Raw genomic sequence first — 27007 nt, 5'->3', positions numbered from 1 at the left:
GGAAGTCTCTGCTCCCCACCTCACGCCTGCACATAAGGATGAGCAGTTCAGATGTGGGGTGACCATGCTGGCAGCCTTCTGATCCCAAACAAAAACCATATCCACCATTAAGTTTTCTACCATTCAACGAATGTGGCAGAAGCAAAGACTCAGTGGCTCTCTTTATCACCCAGTTTTCATATACAGGGAACATTAATTACTTTTAACAGAACACGGTATAGACAGATCAGCACCATTACAGAAGTAAGTCAGACTACCAACAACACCTGGTACTAGCTATCAGAATTGTCCTTTAAAAGATATACCTGGAGATTAAATGCAAAAATCCAGCCCAATACAGTTTATGAAGTATAGTCAAAACTCAGAGTGTGTGTCACTGATACCCCTGCAATATCCCTTTTAACCACACCCATCCATTGGACAAGTTAACTTGGTGTCTTTAGGGGACTCATTCTCTTAACAATTTTTAAAAAATCTGGAAGTTATAAAACTGGAAATTTATTCTTGTTTGAAAACATTGCATCAAGAGCCCTCATCAAAACCAAACCCCCAACTTTTTACAATTTACTTCTGTACCTGCTGCCCCATTGCAGAGGACATTTGCAGCTCTGAGACACTGCAGAGGATATTTGCAGCTCTGAGACACTGTTTGTATTTCCCTGCAGTCACCACTGACTCCTAATATTCCTTTGGGGGAAAGCTCACCTTAAAGTGTTAATATCCCTGAGCCAAACTAAGATGCTTTTAAAGTTACCTAATTATGACCATTATTATTTCTACAGCTTCTTTCATGTAAGAATTACAAAGTACTACATTAAACAATTCCAGTTAATAAAAAAGAAAGGGGAAATTTAATTTTTTTTTTTGCTAATCAAGCCATCAGGTCTCTTAAGATGCAGGTGCCATTCTCATTCCTGCTGTAGGCTTCCTGAGTGATTGTAAGGAAATTATTTGTGTTCTTTGTGCTTTAGCTCTCTATTCATTAAACTGAGATAACAGCACTTCCTTTCTCTGACCTTTTGTACATTTTCTCTGAAGTCTATTGTAAATTATACTGGGCATGTACTGTGTCTTATTACATGTAAAATCAGTATCTATTAAAACCTTCATTTCAGTTGGGACCTCGAACAACAGCTAGAGAAGAAATAAAAACATACAGACATTTCAGGCGAAATAAATGTGTAACTTAATTTTTTTTTAAATACAACATGCTTCTGCTGGGAAGTTTTAAGATTAAGGACAGTATAAAATAGATATTTTAATTCTATGCTTTGTAATGACACATCCTCTTACAGGCATCCAATATTAATGTGGAAATCTCTCTCAGAATATAAGATACTACTTCTAGCAACCAAAGTAGCATTGATTACCCCATGTATCTTTTTTAAGCCCTTCATTTTATAGACTGAAAGTTATTTTTAAGACACAATCTTGAAGAAAGGGATCTTTGGTATAGCAGAAATCATCTAAAACAAAGGCAGTAGACAATGAATATTTAATGGATGATCTACTATTATCTCAGGATTGATCTGCTAAATAAAAACCCAAACAAAACAAAAAAACCCCAAAACATCTCCTAGACCACCCCTATTAATCAAAGGGAATATGAGAAACAAAAGCAAAGAGTCCCAACTGTGGTTAGAGATGCACAGCACCAGTTCTGAGACATCATTTTCTCAAGGATGGGCCAGTAGAGGTGGTTTCCTGACACTTTCCCTTCTCAAGTGTCTGAATCCTAATGACAAGTACTAGCATTCCTAGAATCAGATGGAGTATTCCTTTCACTGACAGATTTTGACCACAGAAAAATATTTAATACACACCAAGAAATGAACAAGAGTGATGGCAAACCCCAGGAAGACCCCTGTCTTTAAGTACTTCATTTTGCTGCATTTCAGACCTAGTGATACACAGAAGGCCACTGGAAAGCTATGCCTTCAGGATCATGAACCTGATGGATTAAATATTCTTTGACTTGTACTACTGAAGAAATAAAAATACTGAGTAAAAGTAAGTCGGGAGGATAAAAAGTCACTTTCTCTGAAAATAGTCCTTTCCTGCCCTACCCTGCTAAGCTTTATAAGGAAAATCTTTTTTCCCCCACCTCTCCTCTGAGAAAATAGACTCATAATTTCCTTTTGCTTTGTTTCGCTTGTTTTCACCTTTGCCTGGAGTCCATCTTTAGATATGAAAGGCTTTTCAGATGCATCCACAGCAGTCAGCAGTGTTCCACTACATAGTACAAAAACAGCCACAGTAAATTGACTTCAGTATTATCCCTTATTTCTATTGTTTAATAAAAAGAAATATTTTCTCTGACCAGTTTTCTTAAGGATAAAACACAGGAATAAAGGGCAAGGGGATGGACAGGCTGAAGTGCCTGCTATGGCAATGCTGGATTGTACCACACAATCTTCAAGTGCTGGGCTTCAGATTCGTGGTTATTTAAAACTGAACTTTAAAGTTATTTTTTCTAAAAGGTGAAGTCTCACTGAAAAAAGTCACAATTTCTGTTCCCAGCAGGCACAATTTTCAGAAGAAATAAAAGGGATTCAAATTTCAGAATAATTTCTACTTCTTCGTGAGGTAATACGTTTTCCTCTCTATTATTTTGTCTGGAAAATTACCTAATTTTTTTTTTAGAGGTCTGTTTCACATTACAAGTTGTCTACAATCACCTTCTAGTTTAGAAGTACATTATAAAGACTTGCTAAAAAGTATTTTTAATATTTAGCATAATAAATCCTAGAACCATAGAATTATTTGGGTTGGAAGTAACCAAAGACCTTGTAGTTCCAACCCCTCTGCTGTGGGCAGGGATGCCAATAACATTCATTAATGCCAGTAAAGTTCATTAATGTAACAGCAGCAGGTCTAATGTAGCTTTATACAACTGGCTGGTGCCTTCAGTGTGGATCTCTTGGAGCCTGCAAACTGCACACTACTGAAATTCATAAATTGGAAAGACCTGCAAATATTTAAATAGAAAAATAATCAATAAAGATTCTATGGACGTGAAAATAGAGGAATAATATCAGGGTTTCCGGGGGAAAAAAGTGCCAATGATATGCAGATGGCAAAGCATTTTTCAAAGACAAGATGTTGGGACATGGTTAGAGGATCAGGGGCATGGATCATTGATAGAATTATGGGATCAATAAAAGAACTGTACAAGAAAGAGCCTGCAAGCAAAAGGCCTGTGTGAGAAAAACTCTCCATGAGAAAATCCCTGTGTGAAAAACAGGCCTGGGAACAAGAAGGGAGTTTGAGAAGGTACAGCTGTGCAGATAGGACCCGGAGAAGGGGAGATGAACTCTGAATTCTTTTAACCATAACATAACTGTAGAAGCTTGCCAATCTAAGTCCAATTATGTAGAAGTAGAAATGCGCTCTGGTAAGTTTTAAGCCACTTAAGAGTTAACAAGCTGGTATACTATATAAGTGCCTCTGGATTGCTAATAGAGGGAGCTTGCTTTTATCAACCACATTGGCTTGGACTGCAATTCCTCCCTCCGCCGGAGTCCACGGACCTTTTTTTCCGACAGCAAGACACTTGGGAAATAAATCTGTTTACATCTCTGCACGCCTCTTATTCTGTTACAAAAATAATTGCAATCTATATAGTCTTCAAGTACCTCATACAGTCAGGAAAATATAAAGATCATACTAAAATTAGAAACTACTACTAGTAATAAACCCATTGTCTTTGTCACCAAAGATGAAGTCACAAAACCACCTCCAGCTCCATATATCCCACTCTGCCTGGCCCTCCTCTCCCCTACCTGAGAAAACACTTCATGTCTAACCAGCTTCTAGGAGGTTGTCCTGGGTTGCAGTGTATTCTATTACCATCCCCATCAGCTGTTGAAATCAGGTGGGGCAGTGTTTCCTTGCCTCCTCCCCCCAGACTATCTTTCTGTTAATTGCCCATCATTGTCCTGCCGCCTGACTCAGAGATAACTCCCTCCGGACTATCTTCTGTTAATAAGCCTAATCAACACTTTGCCTCATGACTCATTACCCCATTGTGAGATGCTCCACCCAGAGGGAGGAACCAAGCATCCCATCGTGGATATAATCTGAGGCTGAACACCAGAGACACCGGCTTCCCACTGGATTTCCAGAGGACAGGAGCTACACAGCCACCACTGGACTTCCTGAGGAAGAGCAGACTGTTTTACTACAGGATCACTGCTTCAGAGGACTGCAGCCACCATTCTACCAGACTGCTACCACCACCCTGCCTAACAGGGTGTCAGGTTGTACCTTGACTCTGTCAGTTTGACAGTGTTTTCTTTTACCTTTTTTTCCCCTTTTCTTTAATTTCCATTAAATTGTTATTCTGACTTGGTGCCTCCCACTGGTTTGTTTTCAAACTAGCACAGAGGTAAAACCAAAAAACACCAGGTACATAGCTCATTGCCCATCACTCATTTATATTTTAACAATGGGAAATTTCCTTCTACCCAAAACCAATAAGGACACAGCAAATATCTGGGGTAAACAGCTCTTTTTTTTTTTATGTGGCAGCTATTCTAAATAAAAGATCAGAGCTGCACATCAACAGGTAGAGAAGGTCTCGCTCAAAAAATGTGGAAGAACTTTAGCTTTTAGGTACAAAACCCTTGAAGTATTAGAAAAAGTGGAAGAAAAAAACCCCTCAAACAAACAACTGAACAGGTAAATTAGTTAATTACTAACCAAATTAGGGGTACACCCCCAGTTAGCACATTGAGAATGCCTGAGAGAGGAAGTCTACTGGAAACAATATATTTTGGTAAAAGGAAGATGTTCTGGAAGTGTGCAAGAGAGGACCCAAGGCTGAGAACTGACAGCTAATTAGCTATAAACTTGTAAACGGATATGACAGCAAAGAATGTTATTGTGATTTTACACCCTATTAATAAAGACTTTATTCTGTGCACAACACAGCTAATTAAATGTCTTCCATTGACAACTTCCATCAAGCCCAAATTTACCATATTGCACCTGATGCAACCCATACAGATACAAACTGAAGGGAGTTCTGGGCCTAGAAAAAAAAAAGCATTGCCAGCTCTGCGTGAAGAAAAGCTTTAAAAACTTTAATTAGGGAGTTGGACAAGATGTGCCTTCAGCCTCAACCATTCTGTTATTCTGCAATTCTCAATTGTTCAGACAGTTCAAGAGACACCAATAACAGACGGAAAACACACAGCAAAGACAGAAGGTACATTTCACACTCTAAAACTATACTTTGGGATAGTGAAACAGCCTGAAAAGATAGACACAGCATTTGTGAGAGTGAATGCAACACTGAGACTGACTCAGCACCCTGTCAGGATAGTCCTGCATCAGACTGAGACTTAAGTGAGGTTTGTTTGACTGAAAAGTGTCAAAATTCATCTTAAAGATCTGTTCTTCCTGTTGGAACATCTCGGGGAAAATTCAGAAATATTTCTATGACTCACTCTCAATTAGGAGAGGGTCAATACTGTTTTGCCATGACTCAGGGGCAGGAAATACACATTTTTTTCATGTCTAAGCTCAATTCATAACCAACTCCTGTAACCACAGTTGTCTGATCCCCATGCAAACCACTTTAAATCAGAAACATCTATTTCAAGAATTGACACAAGCACATAGTTGAGAATTGCACAGAATTTTCATGGCAAGCTTAATAATTACTTTGCCTTCTTCCCATATCCTGCCCTTGTTTCTCTACATCAGGCGGGGAAAGAAAATAATCTGATCGGGCACCATTGCATGCACTAAAGGAAATAAAAATCATTCCTGAACTGAATCCCAGTTTGTTGCTAATCCACCTAGGGAGAGAATATCCCCATTTTTTTGCATTATGAGGAAGAGACAGATAAAGCAGAAAATAACTTACTAGCTCTTTAGGTATCTGTCATAGTTGTAAAATATTGTCCTTCAGGGCATATTCCTGAATGGCTTGTCTTGGCAATAGTCTGGAACATGAGGGAACTTAGCTGCTCTGCAGTTTTCACACATTTCTTTCCCAATTTTGCATTTAAGCCCTAATTTCTTCCCTGTAAAATCACAAAACTGAATTATGTGTTTAAAAAATATATAATTGATGTAATAATATGCTATGTATACTTATTTAGGTATGAGCATATATGTATATGTGCATATACATACAAAATAATTCACTTAGCAGTCAAACAAGTCCTCACATCTTCACATTGGCTTAAGGAAAGAAATGCTAAAAGCCAATGACAATTCGAACTTCAATGTAGCATTTGTTGTTGGAACTTTTTGGGAAAGTATAGGAAGTTTTCATGAATCACCTTGGAGGACACACAGCCAATTTAGCTCATTAACAACAGAGTCATCTGTAGAAAGGTTTTTGGGCATCACAGGTAGCAGTAGTGCAAACATCTGCATTCCTTCAAGAAGCCCTTGTTTAATGAATATTAACCCATTTCAAAGAGATCTGTTTAGATTTCCGTGGAGTGTGAGGAAATTTTCATGGTCCATTCAGACATAAGAAATCCATATGTATAACTGAAGTGATATCAGCTGACAATCTTATTTATAATGAAGGTTGCAGTATCATGTCAATATTAAGAAACTAATTTCTCACTCTATTTCCCCCCTGCAATTTTTTGAGATTTAGCTGATCATTCCTGAGCTTTAATTTTGAGCTCTGCTGAACTGTTGTTGATGCTCCATTTCAAAAAGGCAAAAAAAGAAAGAAGAACATGTGTGAACTGGAGTCTTTCTCCTGCAGCCAAATGGTGCAACTGATTCAGCCTTCCAACCTTCCAAGCAGCCCTCAAATGGTGACTTACAGTCTTTGTTGGATAAGGCAAAGAGATCAACACTAACCCTGATTTTTTCTTGACTAAAAAGCCACCATAGTGAATGGAAAGACCAAATCTGTGTCTATGTATATAAGTATTTTTTTGCACTTATATTTTACATATATTTTGTGTATATGCAATATATGTATTTTGGCTGTTTATCCTTCAAATCACATTCAATTACATTAAGAAGTTAGAATTTGGAGGAGAAATAACATTAGCTTTATCTGCTATATCTGCTTTGCAGTCTTATAATGATGCTTACTTTTCTGTCTACTTTTCTTAAAAGGTGGGCTAAGGCACTCTCAAGGTTTTTAATAGAATCTTCAAAGTAGGTAGCTACAAAAATCCCAGCCACATCACAAATCACTGTGGCTTACTGATTATCATATCTTAGTAAAACTGAGTTTAAATATAAACTGCAAAATGAGTTATTCGTGGGCAGGATAACATTAGAATCAACTCATACCAAATTACTAATTTAAAAAATACCATTGGAAAGGGATAAGGTTATGGTTAGAAGAAATAAAATCGTTCTGCAATGGCAATCAACCTGGTTTTGTCCTAGACTGCAAATTTTGATATACCTATATTGATGCTCTTTGGCTTTATTGTAAGACTGTTTGAATCTTGCCTTACAAAGATACTTATGAAGCATTTCTGTGATTACCAGAATAATTTTAAAGCTGTATTTTTATGTACTTGTAGCAGAGCCTTACTAATTCCATTAACTGTATCCTGTTCCTGCAGTGCCAGCGATTTGAGCTCTGCGTTAATGAAATGAGCCAGCTATTCAGCTCTGAGGCCCTTTCATTACACAAGATCAAGAGAAGTTTTCTACAAGAATTAAACAGCTGAAGAAGAAAGGGAATTCTACATTTCCCTGCTTTACAATGTAGAGGCTTGGATACCATGAAGCCTTTCTAAAGCCCCAGAGAATGTTTGTTCCTAAGCAGGAAGACCCCGAGTACTAATACATGGAATCCATCAAGCACTGTTTAAAACAATGTGGATTTTTAGCCCAACATCACAGAATTAAACAAAGGCAGTGTGACAGTATAAGGTGCATTAGAATAATAGAACTAGAATGACAGGCTTGCAGAAGTGTGGGGAATATTTAACTAAGACATAGAAAAGATTATTTCAGCAGTACATACCTTAGTTCCCTTCTGGAGCTGTAATAATTTCCAATATATAGCTTTGTTTCTTTCCCCACAAAGTTACATGTTTTTTTTCAAGGTCGGGTAGTTTTACTCCTTAGAATGCAATCAAAATGCCTACATTGTTTATACTTAATGGGTTCTGGAAGACTAGCAATGTTTTAAGCTTACATGACATGTTCCCCTTGCTCTCAGCCAAAGGCCTATCACCTTTTCCATTCCTTCAAAATTACAATTTAATTACTGTGGAAACTACATATGCAAGCTGCACTTATTAATAAATACAAATCAAAATGTCTAACATAAATTATTGATATGCTACATTATCTCAGCTTTTCTGTGGAATTCCTCATAAAAATAACTTTAGTTTTGACAGTCTGACTTCCAGAATTTTATATTATAGTTCTCAGTAGGACACAATTGTTCGTAGATATATTAACCTTTAAATAAATTCTCTTTAAGCAAATGTAATGTCTCTGACATCAATCCATGCATGTTCATCTTTTGAAGGTTATATTTTTAATTGCAATGCTTTTGTCCATTTACTTGCATTGAAAAGGTTCAGAGATTTAGAGATATTCTGGAAGGAAATTATAGATAGATAGACATAGAGACAATTTTAAATTATATCCATTATATATAATTTATACATATAAATTATATATAAAATTATAATTTATATATAATGTTAATTATATTTTATATATGATCCCAGCACTGCCAGTGCATCACTGAATTTAGGCAATATCCCTAAATTCATATACACCCCACAACAATGCTGCGTGCATGTGAGATTCCAGATCCTATTCACATTCCTGCCACTTCCCTATACAGTTTCATACCCCTAAAGACACCAGATCTATCATCCTGAAAATAAAGTATTAGATGCCCAACGCAAACATGCCAGTGATTTTTTACCTTTTGAAACAACCTTTTCAAGTAATTATAGCATCTCCCTGAACAGTCCCCAAGCAGGATTAAGCCAGCTAACCATATCTGTCAAAGGTATTTATGTGTCACCAGCAGTGCCCTGTCACTACAGAGAAACGATTACTGGAAAGAATCTAAATCACTGTTAGAGAAATGGCTAAGTACAATGTTGTGATTACAATTTGAATTTCAAATAGAGAATACAGGGAGCGATACATCCTCTTTGGGACAACTTCTGCTACCCTTACTGCCTTCAATTTTTGTGAGTTTTTTTATTAGAAAATAGTATTTTCCATTATTTTTATAACACATTGACACACTGCAAATGCATTTCTACAGGCAGAATGCACAATGTTATGAATACATTTACTCTGAATATTTAAAGAGGAGAGGCCTGGATATAATCACATAAGAGTAATTTCTAAGCCGTTATATTTTTGAATTTTTTCTGTGCATTCCACTGGAGCTGAAAATCAGTGGGGAAATAAATCACCAGCACTTTCTGACTATACCTTCAGGCTCTGTCAATTTGCTTGAAATATATCAGATGATCCTGACTGGTAAGAAATAATACACCTGCTCTAACAAAAGATCTAATCCTCCTATCAGAGGCTAAAGCACCTCGGTGGTGCCAGGAACTCCATGGGGAAGGACAGGGAGCAGAGCTGCTCCCTGCTCCCACTCCCCTGACATCACTGGGAGCAGGGAGCCTGGGGCTCCGTCCTTCCCCACGTGTCCCCTCCCTCCATTTGAGCCAAGCTTAGTTTTGTCTGCACTTTTCCCAGAAGCCAAACATATAAATATCGTTCTTCACACCCTGAAGGCTACTCAGAACCGTGGATCTTTACCTTGATACATCAGAACAAATATTAAGGACATTGGTTGTTGCCATCTTCTGAAAATATCTGAACTTCTGTGTTGCCCAACTGCAGTGCCATTGACTCAAATAAGAGATTAACAGCTGCCATTGATTAAAGCACAAATAACATGGGTTTGATGAAGTGCAGAGAAATACCTTCCTTGTGCTGTGCCCTACCCTCCAGACTGCAGTGTTTAATATGCTGAATATTCTCTACCTGGATATGTAAGAAGTCCTGTGGAATTGTTTTTTACACTGGTGCAGGCTGATGGTGGACAGGCTATTTATCCTCCAGCAACCTAAAAACTAGGGCACATATTTCTAGTTTCTAAAGAACAAAACAAAGGGTTTTGGGGCTTCCTTGTTCTACCATCAACCCTCAATTTTTGTGGGTTAGTTAAATTAAAGTTTCTTATCTAGGATCTTTGCCAAGATCATTTTTAACCCTAGCTCTTAAGACTTAAACCTTAGGCAAGAGGATTTTTAGCCCTCAAAAGACTGGTGGTGTTTCCTCTCAAACTGGAATTTGTTTGAAGCAAAAAGTATTTATGGCCAGGAATAGTTAATGCCCAGCTATAACAAAGAATGCTTCTGTAAAGATTCAAAGTGTTATTCCAAGACACTTAATAATCTGCTATTTCCCAACTGTTGCACAGAAGTACCAAATGGAGTGGTTACTGTGATGACCAAAACATTCCTTTGGAATCTCACTTTTGAGCAGGAATATTTATCTAGGAAAAGGGAATGGTAATCCTCATGACAGGTTTATTATTCACATTTCAAATTTCTCATAGTAACATACCAGCCTTCCTAATTAACAAACAAGTAATTCAGTTTCTCCAGTTAAAAACACAGATGTTACCAAGATCTGTTGGGAGATCTCCAGGCATGCTTTGTTCTGCCCGTTCTGCCAAGTCCTTTCCTTAACTTTAAAGGTTTTCAGTTCTTATTGTTTGGTGTTGGTTTTGCTGCTGCTTTTGTTTATTCATTTGGGGGTTTTGTGATTTTTGTTTGTTCCTACACACTATCAGTTGCCTGTGCACTGACTGCCTATAACTACATTTCTTTCCCTCACCTGAGAAATTCAAGAAAATCTGTATTTTTTTTCTCCCTGTGAATAAACGGATATTCTCTATTTCTCATATGTCTGATTTCTCATTAATCAAACCCAGGGGATGCTCCATGATGCTATCCTCCCATCCCTTTTCCTTACCACACCCGTGCAGTTAATGCTGAAGGACGTGCTAGCAATCTCCAGAATTCATCAACCAGCATTAACACCTTTTAATTATAATTACAGAGTAACTAACAATACTGCTAATGCTTTTTATTATTCCAACTATCTCCTTCAAATCAAGTTCCACATGCAAATGCAGTGAAGAAAACACAATAGCTCCACTGTCATTAACACCCAGTGCAGCACACACGTTCCTGCACACTGTTAGTAACCCAGCCAGGGCTTCGACAGGGAGACAGTAATTGTGTGATGTATAGACATTAAATCCTGTGCTTGTTTGACCTTTTACAACTGTTCTGTAGTCAAACCACACCTGCAGCAGCTCTGAAGCATTTGATACAGGCTGTTCATACTTTGCATAGACAAAATCTGTGTGTGTGTGTGCAAGGTCTGGAACATGCAACACACAGAGCAGCATGTGTGTGCTTGACTTCAGAGCTGTCTGACACTCACTACACATCTGGTTTCCTTCTGGCATGTCCCTGTTACACCTGCAATTCACACTATTCCACATATACACAGTATCAGATTATAGCTTATTTCAATGGAGTTTGGACCAGAAAACATGGATACAACAGGCAAGAGTGGCCTGTGTTAGAGACTTTGCAGTTTTATGATAAGGAGGCAAATGCTGCTTAGCTGAGATGCTAGTGGGGTAACCACTCAAGGCTCACACACTCTTAAATCCACACTTGTGGTAGATAATGAATTAGCAATACAACCCAGAACTTCAATCACAAATTACTTTTGATCATTAAATAGTCAATACTTGCAGCACTTATACTCAGCATCCTCCAGAACTGGAATATCTCTGTTAGAAAGCACTAATGGAAAAACAGTGGAAAACACTACACCATCAAGTATTTAGGGCTGATCTCCAAAAGTCTAGCTACAACATGATCTCTTTTAGAACACCCCTGCTACTGGAGATAGATTTTTAGCCTTTCTTATGAGGAAGTTGCACATTCCTGAACATCTTGCCCTAACCCTTCAATTGTTAAAGATGCAAGTAGGGAAGTCAAAAGAGGAATTTTGCAACAAAAGCTCAGCATGTGAGTAATGAACATTTTGACAGCTAAAGAACATGAAAGAAAGGAAAAAAGCCCACACAACTTGTGAGGTTGGCTTTTCCCCTTCCTTTAATTAATGAGGGTGAAAGATGTGCCACTCAATTGGGAAACTTGTGACACATGACATCCTCCCTGCACACACTGGCACGAATGGGAGCAAGATAGTCTGGGCTCACTGGATGGAGAATTGACAAGGCAGAACACGTAACCCACTAATACACACTGACCACGAGCAAAGCATGGTATAAGAACTGCATTATTTTCATTTTAGCTGCACTGACAACGGTCCCTTCATGTGGATTTGGAATGACAACAGGGAAGCACTTACCAGGTAGAAATAACTCTTTTGAAATTAAAGCAGCAATAAACTTTGATATTTGTCACAAATAAGACTGCAACCACAAAAGATGGATCAATGCTCTAAGTGTGCCAAGATACCAGCTGGGCACAATTTCTGCTTTTATTATAAACCTATTTAATATGCAACACACCCTATTACCACCATACAATTCAAGAGCAACCTGGCCCAGAGAAACTTAGTACATTAAACCACAAGAGGCTCTAAAGTATGTTTTCTCACATGGAGTAGTATTTCTCAATCCCAAATTTGATTCTATTCTAAATGATTCAATAGCACATTACTTCATCTAAGGCACCAAAGTGTCAATCCCATTCTTACACAGAAACTCTTTAAACACCAAACTTCTTAGCAACATATTGAATACATATTATATGCAAAGTTTTGTAAGAACTTAAAGTAGCTTAAACTATATTAAGGAAAAAAACACATCCAAGAAAAATCTGCTTTTACATTTGCTTATAAAGATCCCTTAACAGTTATTTTGTACATCTATTACATTTATGGCACTTGAAGTTAATGTTCCAAAAAATAAATTTGTACTTTTCCCTGAAAGTGATTACTTTTGCTCCTGACATTTGCTGTGAGAAGAATTAGTTTAAAAACATCAGAAAGATACTAAATTTCTCATTTAAATATCCATTATAAGATAATAAACCATATGGATCTCCCACTAGATCCCAGAATTTGTACAAGGAGTGCTACAGGAAAGTTTAAGTCACTTAAATACACACTCATGAAATCGCTCAAGGAAGTTTTTCTTAAACCTCCAGAAGATACAAGACTGTCCAGATGGGCGCAATTGATGCTGAGATCTGGCCATTGTGAGCTTCACTCACTCATTTCTGAACAGCCCCCATCATTCTCACATTTCCTGTTATTTGCTCATTCCACCAATACCCTATTAAAGTGGAATAATTTTCTGTAACTATCATTTTAGATGAAAAAATTGTTTTCTTCACTTGAAAGATAATGTTTGTATTATTTAGCAGGCATTTCCCTTCAAGCACTTTTTCCTGATATTCCAATTTAATTACTTACAACCTTCAATGTACTTACATGCATTTACCACATAATGTGCATCATTTCCATAGTACTACAACCATATGGGGGGAGGGTGAGGTGGAAACCAAAACCACCATCACCAACACCCAAACTAAATTTAACCAAAGCCCTAAAAAAAGCCCTCTTGAAGCCCTTTTGCAGTAGTTGGAATTTTTCTATCGCACACAGTAAAATTAAGAAATGTCAACAAAGCAGGACAAACTAAGAATAAAAGGGGAAACAGTCCCTCAAAACTTAAAAGCATTAAATTTTAATGCTTCAGGATTCAAATAAGTTGTTTGTGCTTCCTAACCTCTACAACCCTTGGTCTTCCACATCCTAAAATGCTTTATTTATGCTGTTTGGTTTATCTTTCCTGCATCAAAATCTCTGATTTCATTCCCAGCAGTCAGACACAACACTGCAGTGCCCCCATCCCGCCCCACAAATTGTCACAGGTTTGACTGAGTTTAATTATTGCCTAAATAGTTTATCAAGCACTGTTTTTCAAGTGACTTTGCTGCTGCTGGGGAGTACAAGCCTTGAGCAGACACTGAGCAAGACATCACATTACCAAACCCAGACCCCCGACCACTTGAGCAACATGCACTGACAACTTCAGTGCAATATTAAGTCTACCTTGCTTGGTTCTAAACCTCCCTCACAGCCAAGCCCTTCCCTGACTGACACCTTTCCAAGAGTAGCAGCATGACAGCAAGGATCCTGGCTGTGCTGGAGGGCTCAGAAACCAGGGCTGTTTGTGCTTGATTCCACTATCACGAATTTGGGAGGTGTATATGGAATACACTTTACCACTAAGAAGGTAACAATTTCCAGAAACCAGTACGTCAGTCCTTTCCACGCCCTGCCAGAAGTTTGGTTTAGCATGTCTAGCTCTATCCTACACCATTTTTAAAAGGAATGGTTCTGTGCCAGTCCATTACTCTTCATAGCTGAAGGGCCTTGAGCTGAATCAGTACCATTTATTCAGATCAGTATAATTTATTCATTACTCAGGAATATGTGATTTTATGAGCTGGCAATCAAAAGGAACCTAGGGATGCAATGCATATTCAAGAGCTGGCCTCCTTGTCTCTGTCACATGCGAGAAATCCCACCCAGCCTACTCGAGGTCGTGTCTCAGTGTTTGTGAGCAGGTGGATAGAAAAGTGTGAGTGTGTAGCCTCAACTTGCTTAGAAAGTTAAATGGAAAACATCTTCCAGCCAGTCTCTAGGAGGATTTTGTTGTATTAGTCACAGCCTATGGAACAAGACACTAGAGAATAAACGTGCCACTCTCACCTCTCCCAAATCCTACTGTTTTACAACTTTTCCCTTAGTTTTCTCCCTCTTCAGTGACAGGGATTATTCTGGTGAGAATGCATCTATCTATACACATATTGCAACAGCAAAAAATGAGGAGACCTGGTGTAATGTACATTGCGTCCCCTAAGTTTACAAGCCAAGGTTCTTAAACACCCCTGCAGATTTAACCAGTTTCATTGCATTTCTGGACAGAACTGTGTTGTCACAGTAGTGACAGTTTGGGAATATGCCTGTGTCCAAGTTTAAGTTTCATATGGTGTTTACAGAATCAGATTTACAGCTAGTGTAAATATAGCTGTCACTGTGCTTTACATCATGGCATAACAGGCAGCTAAAATGTCAAAAAAAGCTACATCTCCAAAACACAATAGACAAATCAAAGGTCCATCAATATAGCTCCTTGCAAGTGGATCTTTTCCACATGAGATCTTTGTATGAGCTTTGTTTTTATGGTAAACCACTTAAGTACACCATTGCAAGTCCAATGGCTGTGTAGGACAGAGGGGTTTCTTTCCTGAGGGAAAGCCAGCCTGGTTAGAAAGGAACTTTGTTTGAATCACAAGAAACTCATGCTCTGTGAAGAGTAAACTGATTTCAGCAGAAAGAAGTAGGCATTTACAGGCTCTTCTCTCAGTATCAGCTAGTGTCAAATCTCGGGCCTGAGAAAGTAGCTAGAAAATGATGTGCAAGGATTGTCCCTAGAAACTTGCTTTCTAAATCAGTATTTTAAAGTGGTTTTTTTGTATGTGTGCATCTTCCCAGAATCTTACTGTCAGCCGTGAGTGCCCCTTTGCTCACAAACAGTAGCTGAGGAAAGTGCACCTGTGAGGGCTGCATCTTTTGTACAGATGGCTGTAAGGCAAAACTTCACATTGCTGTTGTCCTGACACCTCCCAGAGAACCCAGAGATAACAACAAGCATTGAACACCATCCCAACACTCAGAGTTTCACAGCAGATGCAGGTTATGATCTGGAAATATGAACAGCAATTGCATTTCTAAGCAAAAAGCCAGGCAGGGTGTGATAGCACAGCCTGGGCATTTAAAGTGTCTTTCTGAAGGCTCTACCCCTCCCTAGGAAAAGTAGCGTGTGCGTCACTCATTCAGAAATAAGGGAATTGCAGCCTCCTGACATTTTACACTCACACAACTCTCAGAAGAGCAAGCTCAGTGACTTTCCTACGAAATCTGATTCATTTAAGTAGGTGGTGAATTGAATCTGTACATACTAGGCTTAAAACTGTTTCAGAAGAAAAAACACTGTGTAAGGTACTAGGTCTTTTGACTTTCCCATACACACAAAAATTATGTTGAAATACTAAGCCATTAAGCCTTCCATAGTAACGCATTACTTAGCCACACTTCATTTGAATCCCCTACAAAACTTCAGATAATTTGTATTTCACTCAAGACAGACAGGTGTGTTATAGCACTTGCTGAAGTGCCACCAACTAACTGCTAGCAAGTAAGCCTGCGAAATTCCAAGCAGAGATACAAAATCTAAGCACTCTGGAAGAGGCAATACACATTTGTCTTACTTAGTGCTTCAGAAAATCACAGTTTACATTAAGTCACTCCACTGCTCTATTCTTGAAACTAGAGGCACTAACCTCACAGGTGGGGCTCCCAATCCAGGCAAACGGAGCTGAGATGATGACAGCAACAAAACCCATCCAGTGATCCTTAACCAAGTCAGTCCAGGAAATCTAAACAATAAGTCAGCAAAGGACAGGGAACAAATATACTTAAACATTTTTCCACCTGAGCCTTCAGGCTGGATCTTAACCTCCTGGGACTGATGTGCTGCAGCTCTAGGTGGAAGGCCAAATGAAGCTGGTGAGGGTAATTCCAGCCTGAGGTCCCACCCTGAGGGCTGGCAACCAATCACCCGGATCTGTCTGAAAAAAACCCAACAGCCTTCTGACCTTGATGATCCTTTCCCTATTAAGCATCTGTTTTCGGCCAGCAACAGAGGCTTTTACAAGGCAGGACAGGCTATTAGTCACTGGTGGTGTGTGGCTCTTCTCAAGGAAAGCAATTTTCTTTTTGTAGCCCTGGGCATTGTTTGCATTCTCCCTGTTTCCACTCAGGCAGAGAAAGAAAGACACACCTGCAGAGGTAGGATTGCTGCCCCACACTTATGACTTCAGCTTTCCTGGTAGTGCCCTTGAAAGCACAACTTGACCAAAAGTATTGGAGTCATTGTCTTTCAACTCAGAATCCAGAGTGAGAGCCAAACTTCACAATCACTCTCTAGAAAGCCATTGGCATATCGGGCAAAGTGATGTTCCACAACAGCTTCAGAGTTTACTTACTGAAGCTCAATTACATCTCTTCTGCAGTGTCTAGTAAAAAGTGCAGTACGAGATTCAGCTCTTGAAACCAGAAGGATAAAATGCAATTATATTGCATGTAATGAAACAAATAACTTGGATATTTTAACTGACACAGATCGTTTTTCTGCCACACAGCTGGGAATTATTAATAAAGATTTTCATATACACATGTTCACTCTCCTGCAGAGAAGCAAAAATTACCAAGCAAATAATTAAGTCATTATATTCCTTCTACTCCACCTCAAATTAGTCTAAACAGGAAAAAAAGAATTTGTTCCTTTCTCATAAAAAAAAAGAAAGCAACTTTATACCTTGTCAAAAGAAAATAAGATTTTTACAAGCGTTTCTTTCCAGTGTTCATTTTTAAAGTCTCATTTTAAGCAGACAGTATTTCAGAAGAGAGAAGATGTACCATCATTTCCTTTTGTTGTTATACATGAATATATTCTTCAGCCTGTCAAACATCTAAAGGGTATGCTGAGATTCCCAAAACCCTACAAGGCTTACTTATTCGAAAAATTCTTACAGATGTTTTCTTTTTCTGAAGATATGGAGATGGTGAAAACAGACATCAGAGAAAAGGGATCAGCCAGTTTTCCAAATTAAATAGTCACAAACCATGTGAGCAAAGGGAAAATAGTATCAAATTTCACTATGGCAATGTTGAGATTCCCACGTCCTTTGAACTTGGCAAAATTGGAGACATCTTCCAGGCCTCACACTCTAGCTTGCCACATTTGAAGAACAGAAAATAATTCTAGGAAGAACAGCCAAATAACAGTAGTGTTGTTATTGGCATTTTAAATTTGTGATGTGTGGTTTTCAGCATGTATTTAGTTCCAGAATTGCTTAATTCAAATATTCACCTTTAATAACACGTCTGCACTTGCTCCAGTGAACTGCAGATCATGTTCTCTACTTACCAGGGAAGTCAAACAAAAATGGAATGGGGGTGTTCTGCTCATCTAAGGAAGGGTTTCCCTTGGGTACCTGCGTGACAGTGTGAAAAAACCATTAAAATAAACCATCATTTAAAACAGATACAATCCTTGCCAAGCACGTTAACTAGAAAACTGACTTCAAATCCCTTAAAATGATATAGAGGATGCAATCCCATTATTTTATTGAGTTATTTCATCTCCCATGAAGAAAATACCACGTGTTTTTCAGAAAAGACCCTTTACACCAGCAACCTACACCTTCCAAGGGGTTCTAGATGCTGCTGCATATACTGTAAGCACGGCAAACATTTCTAAAAGCTTCATGTGTTGTAGATCAAGCTACAGCCATGACTACTTGGACACTGCTTTATTAAGCACCCCACATACATGAATTAATTTTTTTTTTTTTAATTGAAATAAGAGCTGCCTGATATAGCCAGGGGCTTGTCTGTCCATCCTTTGCACCCATGTATATAGGAAACATGTCTGGAAATACGGTCTGTGTTGTTTTTGTCCATAGCACAGCACACTGGGAACCACGCTGGGGACTTCAAAAGCAACATTTATGTCAAAAAACCATAGAACCACAGATTTGGGTTGGAAGGGACCTTAAAGCTCATCTCATTCCACCACCCTGCCATGGGCAGGGACATCTTTCACTATCCCAGGTTGCTCCAAGCCCCATCCAACCCGGCCTTGAATGCTTCCAGGGATGGGGCAGCCACAGCTTCTCAGGGCAACCTGTGCCAGGGCCTCACCACCCTCACAGGGAAGAATATATGATGCCTTTGCATTTTCCGAAGAAATATCTCATTGAAATATTCATATAACTAATGTCTTGGTGTTACCAAGACAGCCCCAGAGGCAGTAACACAGCCCTCAAATCCTGCCTTGTTGTGCAATGTCCTTAAAACATTGGACTTGGATTAAAGTTCTGAACAAGCTCTGTGTGGGTTCTGAACCAGCTCTAAAGTTTGGGATGATATTTCCCTCATCTGTTCAAACAGAGAGCTGAGACAAACTAGATGATTCCATGAGTGCTCCTGCTCAATTTCCATAGAAACAGAAACAATGAGTTTGATTCATTGCTGAAATTTTCGAGGGAGTACAAGGGTAAATCGTGACTTCGGAAGTCTGATAAGTTTAAGGAAGCCATTCCAACAGTGTTTTGGGTTATGCTTGGAGTGATATGTTATCACTAAACTGTGTAAGGAAGGCTTTTTGTTTGCTTCAACTATTGAATTAAAAACGGAACTGCTCGAGAGGAGAGAGAGTTGAACTGCTTGTGCTTTCTTTTCTCTGATGAAATAATAAAAATTTTGTTTACTTCATTCAGTGGGATCAATAGCAAAGCTCTTGGCTCTCAGGCTTATGGAAGAAAATCAGCCAAGGGCAGCAAGTGGATTTTAACCTCACCTTGAGCTCTTCTTGCCTGCTACATTAAACTGGATATCCCTGTGAATGGATTTCCCGCTTTGTACACATTGCATAAAATGTCATGGAGGACAAGGACTGAGACCACCAGTGCAATACAGAATCTAGCACAAGGCAAATGGCTTCTTGGATGAGTCACTCCAGAACTTCCACAGGGACTGAGGTGAGGCTGACTGGCTGGGAGTTTTCCATATCCTCCCTCCTTCCCCTTTTGAATGTTTGAGTGCTTTAGTCACTGGGGAACACCTGCAATTGCTGAGACCTTTCCAATGGTGGGGAGCAGCTTTGATGTCTCTATCCAGTGTTAAGTTACAGAGGGCAACATTAGGCAATAGGAATGCTTTCTCAGAGCCTCATGTAATGTGTTGGGCATTATAGATTCCAAGCTTTACCATTTCCCACACAGATATCAACACCCACTGTGGTAGTTTCTGAGTATGGAATCTCACGTCTGAGGTTCTGAATCATCAGGTAAATATGAGTCAGAGAAATATTGCTGCTTTAATAGACACAATCAACAAGAGGGTGAGGGGCTGAAGAGGAAACCTCTTATTGTTACAAGTAACAACATCTTTTATTACTGCAACCCTACGGTATATTACTGTGTCCCGCAGCCATAGGGAGGAGGAGAGAAGATCCAGCAGGCAGGAATTGTGCAGCAAGATTGATTTATTTAATTATTTTACAGACTCTTTTACAGACTTTTTTCTTCATAGTCTAATTGGACAAAGGATCAGCCACCCCTTGGGGTGATTGGCTAAAATCCTAAAACATCCATTGTCAAAATATTTTTCTACTGTGCCATAAACAAGACTTTCCAAGGTTGCAGGTGGCTTGGTTGCTTACATAACTCTGCTACCTCTTCTGTGAGAGAGAAAAGTCTCTCACAGACTTAGAAAATAGCAAGAAAATCCTTGCTAGCAGCATTTTTGTATCCACAATCTTTCTTCATAACTACTGAGATTTAATTGGGGAAAAAATTCAGCAATTTACGGGTAGCTATGGCAACTTTCACTAGTATGAAAATGAAAAATGGATTGAACAGAAAAATAGATTTGCAGGGAGATTTGGAATAAATAAAATTGAAATTTTCCAAAATCAAGTGCACTTCCATTTAAAAAAATGATCCTTTCAAGAGGAAATTAAAGCTCTCCCAAGAACCTGGTTTTTTAAACATACAATCAATTTTTATAACTAAAACCTGTCAAGGAAAAATGAGTCCCTTTTCTACAGCAAGTGAGAGAAAGAAGAGCTTCAAGAAGAGATTTTTAACTGCTTACAAAACCAGGCTTTTGCTTCAGATTTAATCCTATAATCACACACAGTATTTACCTGTAGTTTAATTGACTGAGGAAAGTGTTACTGTTAGACACTGGCCTTATCTAAAGAAGCATGCTGGGTGTGATGAAATCTGTTCCAAAGTGTTTATCAAACACTGTGAAAATCGGCAAGATTAGTGACACAGTAATGTCATCATTTGTCTAGTCAAGGGTAAAAGGTCCTTGGAAATGGGAGACGAGAGAGTATTTACTTCAACAAGTAACCTCAGAAAACTTTGACATGTAATGCTGGAAAAGGCTGAAATAATAGATCCAGTAATTCTTTGGAATACAGTATCAAACCTTTTGCAGGGTTTCCAGGGCACTCTGGCCCCTGTCCCAGATGGAGCAGCCATTCCCAGGGCTTGGGCACTGCTGCCCTGGACATGGGCTCTGTCTCTCACCATGGCGAATGCCAGCTAAGGGAAGGGAGAGCATCTGCTCACCCGACACCCTGCTGACAGGGAGAGCAGAGATGGAGCACGCTCCTCCAGCCCAGGGTGCAAGGGGTGCAGGAGGAGGTGAAAGCCACCTTGTCACCGCCAGCAGACACAGGCAAATGGCACTTTGTCACTGTGGAAGAGCTGGACAGGTTCTTCACATGCATCCTTGTATGTCACAGCTGAGCCAGAGATACCTGAAGGCCCAACCTCCCCATTACCACCACTTAGGCAAACCCTGTTGCTTCCCAGCATTGCTGGGTTTCCTGCAAAGAGCCTGCTCTGCTCTGCAGCTCAGTGTCTCCATTTCCATGCTGCAGCAGCATGTCACGTCTAGGTAGAGGCAGATCACTTGGGAGTTTTTGCTAGAAACTATTTTTGCTATTTTGTGTTTTATAACTCCAAAGAAATTTTATCAAATCATACATCAGCTTTATTCCTACTTGTTTGGGAGTTCATTGTGGCACTATTCAGTCATCAACATGTTCACGTTAAAAATCAGAGACATAGGAAATGAAATAATTATGAAAACATAATGGAAAGGTAGACATGTTTAAAAAAAAGGAGTAAAGATAGTTACATGCCAGGAGCAACTGGGCTTCTTAGGGAAAGAAAATAACAGATCTTTGACAGAAAGATTGAATGCAATACTTTAAAACAAGGAACGATGGAGCAGTGTGTAAAATTTTCTCTAGTCAAAGGAAAAAAAGACACTTTATAACATTGCCTTTTGGCAAAGGGAAGATCCATGTCCAACATCACCTACAATGCCTCCTCCTGGGGGCCCTGTAAAAGCATGTTGCATCTGCCTCACAGAGGCAGTAAGGTGGGTGCCCAGAAATCTGTAGGGTTAGACATTGACCTTAAAAGCCTCTAATGCTATAGACAATCATTCCCCCACAACACAAATGGGAACAGCAGTGATGCACTGACTACGCTTCTGGCTAAAGGTGGTATCTGCACTGTTGCTTCATTTAGGTATAAAATGACTGCATTTCCTTTTTTTCTGAAAAACTTTTTATGAAAAAAAGTTACGATAAGAATCAGAATTAGTATATTGAAGACATAGTGAAATAATCATCACTGGCTGTTTTTTTCCAAAACTGTAAGTGAAACACACAGCATATGAATAAAATTCCTTAAGGCTGCTCTGCCTCCCAGCTATGCAGATCTCTCCACTTTTGTGGCACAGTTACATTTTATTTTATTTTTTTAAAAGATTGCTCTGTCCATATTCAATAACCATGTAATTAGGTATTCTGACTGACTTCTCCCATCCTGGAATTGAATGAGGAATTTAATGTCATAAATTCCAGCTGATTCAGTGGGTGGTGAAAAGGCAGTGATTTTTCCTATTCATCTAGAAATCTCAGGAGATGGCTCTCCTAAGGATATTTGGATTATCCCACATTATTCTGAGGTGCCCATTGCACTGCATTTTGGCAGGTACAAAGTCCCTCGAAATCTGTTTTATTTGTCTCTGCTCCGTTACTTTGACATGTGAGTATCAACACATGTCAGCAAAGCAAGGATGTCTGTGATGCTCCTGCAGTCATGCAGAATGAGGGCTCCTAATAAAAGCTGCAGTGTGTGTTGAGACACACAGTCTGCTCTTTTCAAGCTATGCTGCTTGGCACCCATGAAGTCCTAGTGAACTACTCCAACCAACCCCAGAGCAGGAATTCGCCATCCAAACAGATGGCTGCGACTGCAGGCAGCCAAGAGACCACGTTTCTTTTTTTCATGACGTGTGGGTGTTGACAGCATTTCCAGACATAATTCCAAATGGCTGTCAGTTCCCAGCTTCTTGTCTAAAGGGGATATGTCAGCACTAGTCTACCTCTGAGACAGATTACCCTTCACAATGGAAAATCTTCCCCTTATTATAAAATGGTTTACTCTTAACACTTGCAGATCTTGCCTTTCCCAAGCTGTTGGATGCTTTAGCTACAGTTCTCCTCTCAAGGTAGACAGATCTCAAGAATCAAAGACCAATTTGCACACAGTTTGGGGGTTTGATGTTTGGTCCAATATGTAGGGCTAATTACAAGCTACCAGAGGCAGGGGTATTAAAATTTTTTGGTTTTATACATGTTTACACACCAAATAAAATACAGACACGTGCTTGTTCTCTGTTTACAGATGGATGATTTCACCTTTGGTGCACCACTGTCACATACTGTCAAAGCTGTGTGAGGTGCTTGTGGCCAGGAAGATCCCTCACTCCCAACCATGTCACAGTTGAATTGCTACACTGGCTTTTCAAGTATGATGCTGATGTAAGTTATATGAGCACATGACCTGCCATGACTTAGTGACAATCTATTAAAATCAGCTACATAAGGCTTAAGGCATAGCTAGTCTAAACAGAACAGGTAGAAGCTTTCCAACAACCCTTAATTAAATAGAGTGGTGAACCAAGTTTAAAAAAAGCTGATTCGAGCTAAATCCACATACTGATATCTGCCCTGGCACCGCTCAATGCAAATAAAAGCATTAAGAAAATTAAAGAACGGTTGCAGGGAACAGTAGAGAACTATCCCTAGTCTGCCTCAAGACACAAATACTTGCAATAAATAGATGGTGTTTGCAATAAATCAGGGACAGAATGTTTCTATAAGGTTTAGTTTGTACTTACTCCTCTATTAGCTCCCATCAGCCTTAAAATAGTCATTGTTTATGCATTTCATCCTGCAGCACAGTAAATTGTCACAGCCTGCTGTATCCCAGACCTCAGATGAACCCCCGACAAGGCACGGTCATGCCAGAGAAACAGTATCAGTTCAGTATTAATTAGAGAAATGTGCATGAAAACCCTCAGCACAGTTAGTTCCATCAGGTGAAATGAGCTTTCTTTGACTCACAAGCCAACAGCACCCACAACAATGTTATATAAGGCTCTACTAAGATCGATTAGAGGTGAAGATAAAAATCTATACATTGCATTCTAATTTTATTCTCAACAAAGGCCATTTATTTGAGAAGGCCTAAAGTGCTTTCATCCCTTTTTGTCAATGTGCCTTTTTAGATCCACATGCCACTGTAATATCTGATGTTCCAAGGAGACAGGCAGATAAAGAGCCTTCTAAAAATCCGCATTGTTTTTCTTCCTTGGCTCCATGCCCTATTACTGAAGCCTTTTGTACCTCTTGGGGATGAAAAAGACTGAGATACTTTAGCTTGAGGCACCAGTGAAGCATGGGGATGGTGCTTCGGTACCTTCATTCCCAGGTGAGCTCATGGACACACAAGTAATTCCCATATCTTCTTCTGGGGTTATCATTCTGTTTATTTGCCATGTTATCACAGTACTTAAAAAGCTTTATGAGTGTATTTACAGAGAAGACAATCATTAATAAGGGGGCTCCAGGGCTTTCCCTTGGAAAACAAGTCACTGAAGAACTCAGCAAATGTTTCTTGCCTGTCAGAGGGACAAGGATTTTATGGACTCAGTTTATCATCTCCAGGAGCCCACCCAAGAGCCAGGTTTGTGGCAAATGAAGCACTAACCTGCCCAGAGGCACCACAGCTTGAAGTTCCATATTGTTCTCATAAACTTGCCATGGACAACTTTTGCCTCCAGACCCTGGAAGCGATGTCTACGGGCTGAGAATTCAAGGTGGAAAAAGGAGTGTCTTACATAGATCATCAGCAGCTGCACACAAGGCCCTCACTTGAAATTCCCCCATAATTGTAAAGGGCCCCATGAGAAGAACAAATAAGCCCTGCCATGTTTCTTAATCTTGCTACACTAGTTATACAGAGAAATGTTCGCTCCTAATGATGACACACAAGCCGCCGTAAGCTTTTCTGCAGCAACGCTGCTGCTTATATCAGCTATTATTCAGTTATTCCACCCTAACAGCGAAGAATCATTTTTGAGCTTTTCATTCTTCCTCCCAGAGGGCAACAGATGTAATAACTTATTCCCTGTCTGGCACATTAGGGCTTGAAAAATTAATGCAGCACTGCTGAGATTTCCACTTTCTGCTTTACTTAGAGAGCCAAAGCTTTGAATTTTGGTGAAAAAATATTAAGTAATAAAAAGCTTATTTTAAGTTTGTTAATGTACTTGTCTGTTTTAATGCCTTTCCAAAGTTTCCACAAAATAAGCATTCCACTGACTAATCTTCCCAAATTTCTTTTTGCCTCTAAGCTATTATCACAAAGAAACAAAGAATCATTTAGGTTGGAAATGACCTCCAACATCATCAAGTCCAACCCCTGACTGATCACCACCTTGTCAACCAGATCATGGCACTAAGTGGATGTCCAGACATTTCTTGAACACATAATTATGCTACCCTATAATTGAGACCTCTACTGTTTCACTGTTATGACATAGCAACTAAAATTTAAACACCATTATCAACTGTACTGTGTTAAAGCCCAATCCATTAAGAACACCAGTCACGTGTTGCTCTGTACATGTAGTGCATGTTTTATGCCTAGGCCTATACATTCCTTCAAAATATTCTCCTATTGCATGAATTCTGCAAAAGAGAGTAGTGGTTCAAAGCAAATTCCACTTGTGTGTTATTGCTTTTGCTCAAGCTATCCCTTTGGAAGCAGCATGAGAAGTGAACATTGCAGTTACTATGTGAAGCTTGCCTGGGGTTTGGAGAACTGTATCACAAGCTTGCAGCATTAAACCAGAGCCCATCCAGCTGAAGATTTCCTCACAGAAGATCACAGAGGAACACATGCTCCTTTGGAAAAGGACAGAGGATGGGTTCATGCATGTAAATGTGTTTCCCTGCAAATTAGCAGTATCTGATAATTTAGGTCATACACCTTCAGCAGGCACACCTACAAACTGGCTACCTTTGCAAATAATAATCAGACCTGTATCAGGTCATTACGGTGAAAGAAAAAGGGCAAAGAGAAGCAGGATGTGAGCTGAAGAACAAAATCAGAGCTGGGAACTACTTCTCCAAAAATAATGCAGTGGTTTTTTCTGCCGTCTCCCAGATCTTTGCAGTAAGAGATTTAAGAGATGAAAGAAACCTTTGACTTAGACTTCATCTGTACAGAAGACAGCTCTTAGTGTCAGAATTCTTATCCAAAAGGACAGGTGGAAAGTCTCAAACTAAACATACAGGTTCACTATGTATTAGGAGTTAGAGGACAGGAAAGTCCCAAGCAATTTTCCCTGTCACTGTAGAACATTTGCTAATGCTGCTGCTTTGTGTATTCCAAGCCTGCAAGCATGGGAACTGGCAGTAACCACCTATCATGTCAGACTGTCCTTGCACTCCTACATGCAGCCACTTAGGGCTCTTTTCCTCCTTGCATGGAAATCCTCAAGTAATTTCTCCTCTGTCCTCCAGGCTTCTGGCTGGGCCCCAGAGAGTGCTGAGCTTTAAAGAGCACAGACTTCATATTTCCAATCTCTGGCAGCACTTGTTTTTCTATTCCACAGAGGGATCTCCATTTCCTTAAAAGCTGGCTTTGCTGATTCAGGCTTCCTCATCTCAGCAGATTTCAGTGCAGAGTTTGATCTATCAGCATCGAAGACATCCCTCTGTTCAGAGCATGCTTCAGCGCTCAGACAATAAGCAGCGGAAGAGTTTCAAACGAGGCTAGTGGTTCCCCTGGAGACCAAAGGCAATTAATAACATGTTTTTCTGCAAGGAGCAGAGCTAATGAAGCCTGATTTCCTGCACATCTGAGACATCCATCTTCCACCCTGTCTGTAAACTGTTAACCCAGTTACTACTGCAAATGGACTACTCCTGTGCCTC

At 39.5% G+C, this 27007-nt stretch overlaps 1 long non-coding RNA gene across 6 annotated transcripts in view; it reads right to left on the bottom strand.

Annotated features, from left to right (window-relative positions):
• The window catches only part of LOC116446737, a 76725-nt gene that overhangs the window by 31553 nt on the left and 18165 nt on the right, over nucleotides 1–27007 (bottom strand). For 5 of the 6 annotated variants that reach the window (XR_004241333.1, XR_004241332.1, XR_004241336.1 and 2 more), the window contains one exon: nucleotides 18053–18119. The exons of the other annotated variant lie outside the window; for it this stretch is intronic. This is a non-coding gene — a long non-coding RNA (uncharacterized LOC116446737). The remainder of the gene's footprint in view (nucleotides 1–18052; nucleotides 18120–27007) is intronic. 6 annotated transcript variants of the gene reach the window in all.

Source organism: Corvus moneduloides, chromosome 7 (assembly GCF_009650955.1).
Source record: "Corvus moneduloides isolate bCorMon1 chromosome 7, bCorMon1.pri, whole genome shotgun sequence".
In the NCBI taxonomy this organism is placed as follows: Eukaryota; Metazoa; Chordata; class Aves; order Passeriformes; family Corvidae; genus Corvus; species Corvus moneduloides.
The sequence above is the reverse complement of the archived record's forward strand: the minus strand, read 5'-3'. Positions and strand labels throughout refer to the sequence as shown.